Genomic DNA, 7651 nt, shown 5'->3' with positions numbered 1-7651 from the left:
CTTTGCCTGTCAGAAGGTTGCAAAAGGTGATCACATGACCTTGGGACCAGAGATAGGTTTCAGCAGGTTCTGACCAGTTCTGGAGAACCAGTAACGGAAATTTTGAGTAGTTTGGAGAACCGGTAAATACCATCTCTGACTGGCCCCGCCCCCATCTATTCTCTGCCTCCCGAGTCCCAGCTGATCGGGAGGAAATGGTGATTTTTCAGTAACCTTCCTCTGGAATGGGGTGGGAATGGAGATTTTACAGTATCCTTCCCCTGCCACGCCCACCAAGCCACACCCACAGAACCGGCAGTAACAATTTTTGAATCCCACCACTGCTTGGGACACTGCAACTGTCATAAATATGAAACAGTTGCCAAGCACCCAAATTTTAATCATATGACCATGGGGACTGCTGCAACAGTTGTAAGTGTGAAAAATGGTCATAAATCACTTTTTTCAGTGCTGTTGTAACTTTGAATGATCACTAAATGAATGGTTGTAAGTCGAGAACTACCTATATATCATTAAAACAGATATTTCATTCTTTTCCATCTAGGACTAACCTCATAATCCTAGATAGCAAGAGTTATATTCTATTATAGGCAGAGATGGATTGCTACTCAGTAGTATGAGCTATATACTTCAAACAACTGATCCAGAAGTGAAGCAAATCATCCATTTCCCACTGCCTCCAGTCATCTATAATACTGCTTGTTCACCTCTGACCCCACACACTTTCAACTTGGAATTGCCACTGATGCTAGTTATAAGAAATACAATACAATACAATACAATTCTTTATTGGCAAAGTGTGATTGGACACACAAGGAATTTGTCTTTGGTGCATATACTCTCAGTGTACATAAAAAGAAAAGATACATTTGTTAAGAATCATAAGGTACAACACTTAATGATAGTCATAGGGTACAAATAAGCAATCAAATCATACTAGGAAACAATTGATATAAGTCATAAGGATACAACAAGTTACAGTCATACAGTGATAAGTGGGAGGAGATGGGTGATAGGAATGATGAGAAGATTAACAGTAATGGTAATGCAGACTTAGTGAATAGTTTGACAGTGTTGAGGGAATTATTTGTTTAGCAGAGTGATGGCGTTCGGGAAAAAACTGTTCTTGTGTCTAGTTGTTCTGGTGTGCAGTGCTCTATAGCATCGTTTTGAGGGTAGGAGTTGAAACAATTTATGTCCAGGATGCGAGGGGTCTGTAAATATTTTCACAGTCCTCTTTTTGACTCGTGTAGTATACAGGTCCTCAATGGAAGGTAGGTTGGTAGTAATTGTTTTTTCTGCTGTTCTAATTATCCTCTGAAGTCTGTGTCTGTCTTGTTGGGTTGCAGAACCAAACCAGACAGTTATAGAGGTGCAGATGACAGACTCAATAAATAAACAAATATATAAACATTGACTCTTCCTCAAAGGAAGGTGAGATGGTCCCAAGGAATGCCTGTTTAAAATTCAAAAATGTATCCTGTTAAATGTTTCAATATTATCTGTCATCCACAACATAGCTCTGTGGAACCAGTTTGTCTAACTGCTCTAAACTAAGACCCCAGTTTTATCAGAATGACATAAAATGAAGATAAACGAGTCAGATGCCAAGCAGCATCTTCAGTGTACCGGTTAACGTAATTACAAAAACCCAATCCTGTTTATAGAGATTCCTTTAAGATGAAGAAACATCTGGGGAGAACTGTAGGTCACTGTTAGACGTCACACCTGGCATATTAAAAAAAACAACAACAACAACTCAGATGTCAACTCTTGGTGCTGTATCATTTAATACCTGTAGATGATCACTCATTTCCCAAATGACTGGCTAATAAGGGTTAAAAGGGGAAACCTCTGAAAAAGTAAAAAATAATGAAATAATGAAACATAATACTATAAACCAAACCTTGCCAAGATACAGATCCATGACTTGTATTATATGGCAGGCATATCTGTCTTTCTTGCATAGCTCCTTGCAGAGGTAGGAAGTCCCATTTCTTCAGGGCTTTTTTAAAGGCCAACAGGGATGGGCCAAACAAATTTGGGAGGGGACAGATTTTTCCACTGGGCAGGCACTGGAACAGAGAAAGTGGCACTTGGTCCCATAAGGTGCCATTGTTTAACTGATGGAACTGGAGCATATCAGCCCTGCCAAATTGTACAGAGAGGAGCAACAATCAGAGATAAATTGTCTTCCAATAGTCAAGTTTTTGTTACCTGTTAAAGTGATTTCAAAAAATAAAGAACTAGAACTATTTCAGTGTTATTACCAGTTAGAATATGTAGTACCGGAGTAGATAGCTGTGTGATGTAACCATAATAAGGAAGTTAAATATATACAGTACATCACAAGTCAAATAATTTATGATATCCACATTAAATATGAAGCCTAGTGGCCAAGTTCATGGCACTGGAATCATACTGAAGAGGACATCTAAATAGAGAGAAAACCATTATGTCCGTCCAATCATCCATCATCTATCTATCTATCTATCTATCTATCTATCTATCTATCTATCTATCTATCTATCTATCTATCTATCTATCTTATCTATCATCTATCTCAGAAAATAGCCATGCAGTCCCAGGAAAATGTTTAGTTTTTGACTTAAGGAAGCATTAATTATCAGTGATTCCTTTGGGTACTTCAAGTTAACTTTGTATTTTCCTAGGCTTGTATGGTTTCTTTAAGGTGATAGCAAAAGATAGATAGGAAAAGTACTACAACTTCCAAAGTACATTTTCCACTTAAGATCTGAATAACCACACATTATTCATGGGTTATCATGACTTTTATCCAAACATGTTTATGCTTGCAATCCAAAGCTGTTATTGTATGTTGAACAATCTACAATTTTTAGAAGAACAACATTGATCATATTTTGTTATTTAAAAATAAGGAAGATTGTTTTCTCACAATGAGAATATGAAATCAAATTAAACTATAGTAAGCAATCAAATTACATTTAAATGAGAACTTTGTGTTAAAATTCATATCTTGTTACTTTTAGAAAATTCTGAATATTAAAATGAAAAAATACCTTCTGAATATTAAAGTGAAAATATACCTTGATACTACTTTACCTTTCTAATCACAACATAGAAAAAAGATAGGTTTAACCAAACTTCTTGTGATTCCTATGGTCTAGGATGGTTACTGTCTTTAACTATTTTTATCTTCTAACAAAAAAAAAAATCCACTTTAAAGGGCCAATGAAACCGTAGCCCAACTCTTGCATTACTTGATTACAGGTATGAATACTTTAATCCACCCCAACTTTGTTTGAATGTCAGTAGCAAAACGTTATGGTTACTTTTAATTTAAAAGTAGAAAATGGGACTAAGCATATTAAGCATTGTAATGTGAATATAGGATTTATCTTACAAAGGGAAAAATACCTCCAGGATTATAGGCTGGGTATATATGGGAACAAGGGGAATATGACCTGAAGGGCAGAGGATTTATAGGAAACTTTAGGTACTAGAGTACCTAAAGTGTTGTTCAGTTTAAATTCAATTATGTATAAGTGACAGTGAACTCAACCTAACAAAATCCAAAAAAACAACACAGGAATGAAAATTCATATTATACATATATTGACTTTCTAGTTATATCAGGCAGCTGAACACTGAATTACTTCCTGTTAATTTGTGAGAATTCCCTCAACATCTGCCCAGATTTTCAGATGTGTCAATTAGCATAAAAGCTTGACACCATACACTCTCAAACAAATAGGAAACACGGCTTCAATGCTTTTTCTCCCAACAAATTTAAAAAATAATAGCAACTACATAAAATACTTTGAATGTTATACAAAGTACCAGATGACTAAACTGTTCCCCTACAATTATCAAAATTAAAAGCTTCTCCTAAATTAAGAACCTTTGACACTATTTTTCCTATAAATCAAAGGGCTACTTGTATTGTTTATCTTTCCCCTCATTTCAGCATGAAGCCAGGCCAATCTGACCTTTTTTTACTTAACTCAGGTTTCAGTCTTCTTGTTCAGAGTAAATTATGATTTTTTTTTTCCTTTACACATATACAGATCCTTATTACAATTGCTGCTGCACTAAATTCTCTTTCTCACAAGTAAACTAAAATCCATACAAAAAATGTCAATAAATCAATTAACTTTTAAGTTGCTATATTATGTAAACAAATATATAATCGTACTTAGAATATAATTTAATGTTCCTCATCAATAATTTTATTTATTAAATTTATACGCCGCCCATCCCCGATAAGGTGACTGGTGTGCTGCAGTAACCAAATGAAATACTGAAGATATTTTTTAGTTTCAAATATCAAAGGAGATATTTGCTATCTCTTTTTCTTCTGATGTGAGGAAAGATAGCTAAAGCTGCATAACTGCTTTGAAGAATAAACTGCTTATTTACGAGAACATGTTTGCTCAGTTATCAGTGACATAACAATCATAAAGGAATTTAGGGGAAACAGGATGTCCCATGGTTCAAGATGAATAAATAAGCAGGGTTCAACATTAATAGCCACTGCTTGAGCTTTCATATTTGCACTCCAAAACCACTGATAAAGGATATCTGCCTCTCTAATAATAGTTTTTCCAGTAACTAAAGATCACTTTCTGCATTAGAGATTCAAGGAATTTTTCCTATTATTTTTCAAGCATGCAAAAACATTTAAGAGAAGTTTGTTGTGAATTGTTGTTAAGTACCCATCTTCATTTATAATCAAATTTGAAAGAAAGTATACTTTCTGAAGGAGTTGTGAATAGCTCTATGAGTTAAAATAGCAGCTTTCCCATTACAGTATTTTTCGCACTATAAGATGCACTTTCCCCCCCAAAAAAGTGGGTGGAAATGTCTGTGCATTTTATAGAGCAAATACTGCAACAGGGGGAGGGGGATTGGTGTCACCGCTGCCGCAGTTCGCCACCACTTGCCACTGCCCGCCACTGCCAGGGAACCCTGGAGCCTTCACTGCCAAGCAGCTGATCAGCGGTTGGATCGGCATCCTGGAGTACCACCGATCAGTTGTTCTAGGCAACAGGGATCGATGCCGCTGTTCACTGCTGCCAATCACCATTGCCAAATGGCGGTTGCAGTGATCGGCGGCGCTAGGTAGTGGTGGCAGCAATTGGCGGCAAACAGCAATAGGTGCCGGCTGCAATCCCCACCCCCTAGAATAGCTGATTGGGAGGCAGATCAAGCCGCCAATCAGCTGCTTGGCAGCGAAGGTTCCAGTGTTCTCTGACAGCAGCAGCAGCTCAGTTCAGTTGACCAGTGGTAGGCACAACGGAGCGGAGCCCTGACAAGCCACTGTAGCCCTGCTAGGGCTACAATAACGTGCTGAAGCTGACAAGGCTGTTTGCTGTTTGCTGCAAGGACACTAGCCAGATGAATACCGGATGGATGCTGGGAGGCACAGGCAGATTTTTTTTTTTCCTTGTTTTCCTCCTCTAAAACTAATGTGCATCTTATGGGCCGCTGCATCTTATAGTGCAAAAAATACAGTAGCTATATTTCTTTATGACATAACAGTTCTTTTACGGTGTGTATACATACTTGTGGAATGACTGATTCTGTAGAAATACTTTGTGATAGCTCTAAATAGTTCTAGATTGAAATTATTCCCTCAGTTCTGTAAATTACATTACTATTTTATTATTATACATCAGACCTGGGCCTCTGGCCCACTTTCAGGCTTTTAGCAGTGCCTCTCCAACCTGCATAAGGGATAGGTAGATAGGTTGACAGACAGACAATAAATCTATGAACAGCAACCAGTTTAGGGGAATCAGTTTAATTCAGCCAGATTTAAATGGGATGTTCTTGCACACTTTCATTACCAAGATTTAATGTCTTTTTCACCATTTACATACCGGTAAGTGGGAATAGACTTCATGGGTGCCACCTACTGGATAAGAAATTTATGATTTCAATAAGTTTCAAATTCCCTAGAAGTCAATTCCTCTTCAGACTCTTAATCACACTGGAAAGTTCTGGTCCAAAGTGATTAAAAGGTAATCATAATAAAATTTATTTTGAGAAAATTCCAAAAGATATCTGAAGCATTATCCCTGACTTTAAAAAACTCCCTGTGTACGACCCTATAGTTCATATTCAGGGTAGAATTGGAGTAATTGGATGGAGCTGAGCGCTTAATGGTCAATTGCCCTTCCTGATGTCAATCTGGAGTTCGCATATTTTTATTTTTAGCCCAAGGACAAAAACATTTGCCGCTACCTAGGAATTAACTCTCAACCTTCTAAGTGAGTGAGCATCTTCACCACTACGCCATCATGCTGCTCCATTATCCCTAACAAGACTCTTGTTAAGTTAACATTAGAGGGATGAAATGGCTTTATTTAGGAAATTGCATTTTACTTTGGGCTTCTAATGTTACCTAATGTTAGCTAGGACTGTATTTTGTATTGTTTATTATACTTAACATAAACAACACAAAATACAATACCAGTAACATTAGAAGTTGAAAATAAAGTCATTTCATCTGTTCAAATGACCTAAAAATCACAAAAATCTGAGACCATTTTCTCATACGTTTTAATTTCACATAAACATTCTTCCCTGTTTTCTGTTACCACTACCACTATTAAAGTTTTGATTTCCAAGATTTTTAGCCTACATCCATTGATGAATAATCAAAGAAAGTATCTTCAGATTCAGGGCACAAAGAGAAATTGGATTTTAAATTACACTCACTTCACATAACTTAATGGATGTCTATGGAATCAGTTATTACCATACGTCTAAAGGTTACAATATACACAGAGTAGCTCTATTAATGACCTTAAGACATAATAGGAGCTTTATATTTCAAGGCAGAATACCCAATAAGTACCATCTGCTGGGCAACAGTTGAACCATTTGTCTTATAATTTGCAATGTTGCATCCTAGGAAATTATCCTTTCATCCTGAACTGTTCTTATGAAAATAACATTCCACACTTTCATTCCACACTTCTATCTTTGTTCACTGCACTCCCACAATGATCATATCTTTATACATTTATGATTACTGATTTACTTTAAGATGTGTTAGCATTTTATACTAATTCATATTAAGTATTATTCAGAAAAGTACAAATATCTTGACTGTGAATGTTGGAACCAACAATTCCAGTACATCTGAGCAGCAGTTGAGTTGGAAAAGGCAGAATACGGGATCGCATCGCAGCCCAAAATCCAATTGTGTTACCTTCCATTTTTCCCACCACGGAGTATTCTAACTACCTCTTACGTAAACGTGACGTAAGCTTACGTAGGGCTCAATAGGAGGCGCACGTCCCCCATCCGCGGGAAGTACGCATGCGCCGGAATTCGCAACAGAGAAGCCGGTCGCCAGATGGCACTGCAGCCTCAATAAGCCACAAACGGGGCGCCGCGTGCTCCCTCATGTCAATTGATGTCGGCGCATGCGAACGAGCACGCTTGAATCTCTTCTTGCGGAGGGAGGGGACGGAAAAGGCGGCGCAGCAGTCGGCGAAAAAGAAGTGGAGGTGCGCGCGTGCGTAGTCAGGCGACTCGCTTTTATTGGTTTGTAGGGCGGTGCCCTCGGAGGGAACGCGAGAGAGATGGAAACGCTGTTTGCCACGCGCTATTATTGATTTTATTGTTGCAATAGCAGAAAATGCGAAGGATACACATA

General features: G+C 37.7%; 1 long non-coding RNA gene across 1 annotated transcript; it reads right to left on the bottom strand.

The window, feature by feature from the left end:
* Positions 1-772: 772 nt before the first annotated feature.
* Positions 773-2148, bottom strand: LOC117664275 (uncharacterized). The gene is made up of 2 exons (XR_015734395.1): positions 1907-2148; positions 773-1456 (listed from the first exon to the last, which is right to left on the bottom strand). It is a non-coding gene; the product is annotated as an uncharacterized LOC117664275 (long non-coding RNA).
* Positions 2149-7651: the final 5503 nt, after the last annotated feature.

The sequence above is a fragment of the Pantherophis guttatus genome, chromosome 5 (assembly GCF_059756535.1).
Source record: "Pantherophis guttatus breed Tessera chromosome 5, ASM5975653v1, whole genome shotgun sequence".
In the NCBI taxonomy this organism is placed as follows: Eukaryota; Metazoa; Chordata; class Lepidosauria; order Squamata; family Colubridae; genus Pantherophis; species Pantherophis guttatus.
The sequence above is the reverse complement of the archived record's forward strand: the minus strand, read 5'-3'. Positions and strand labels throughout refer to the sequence as shown.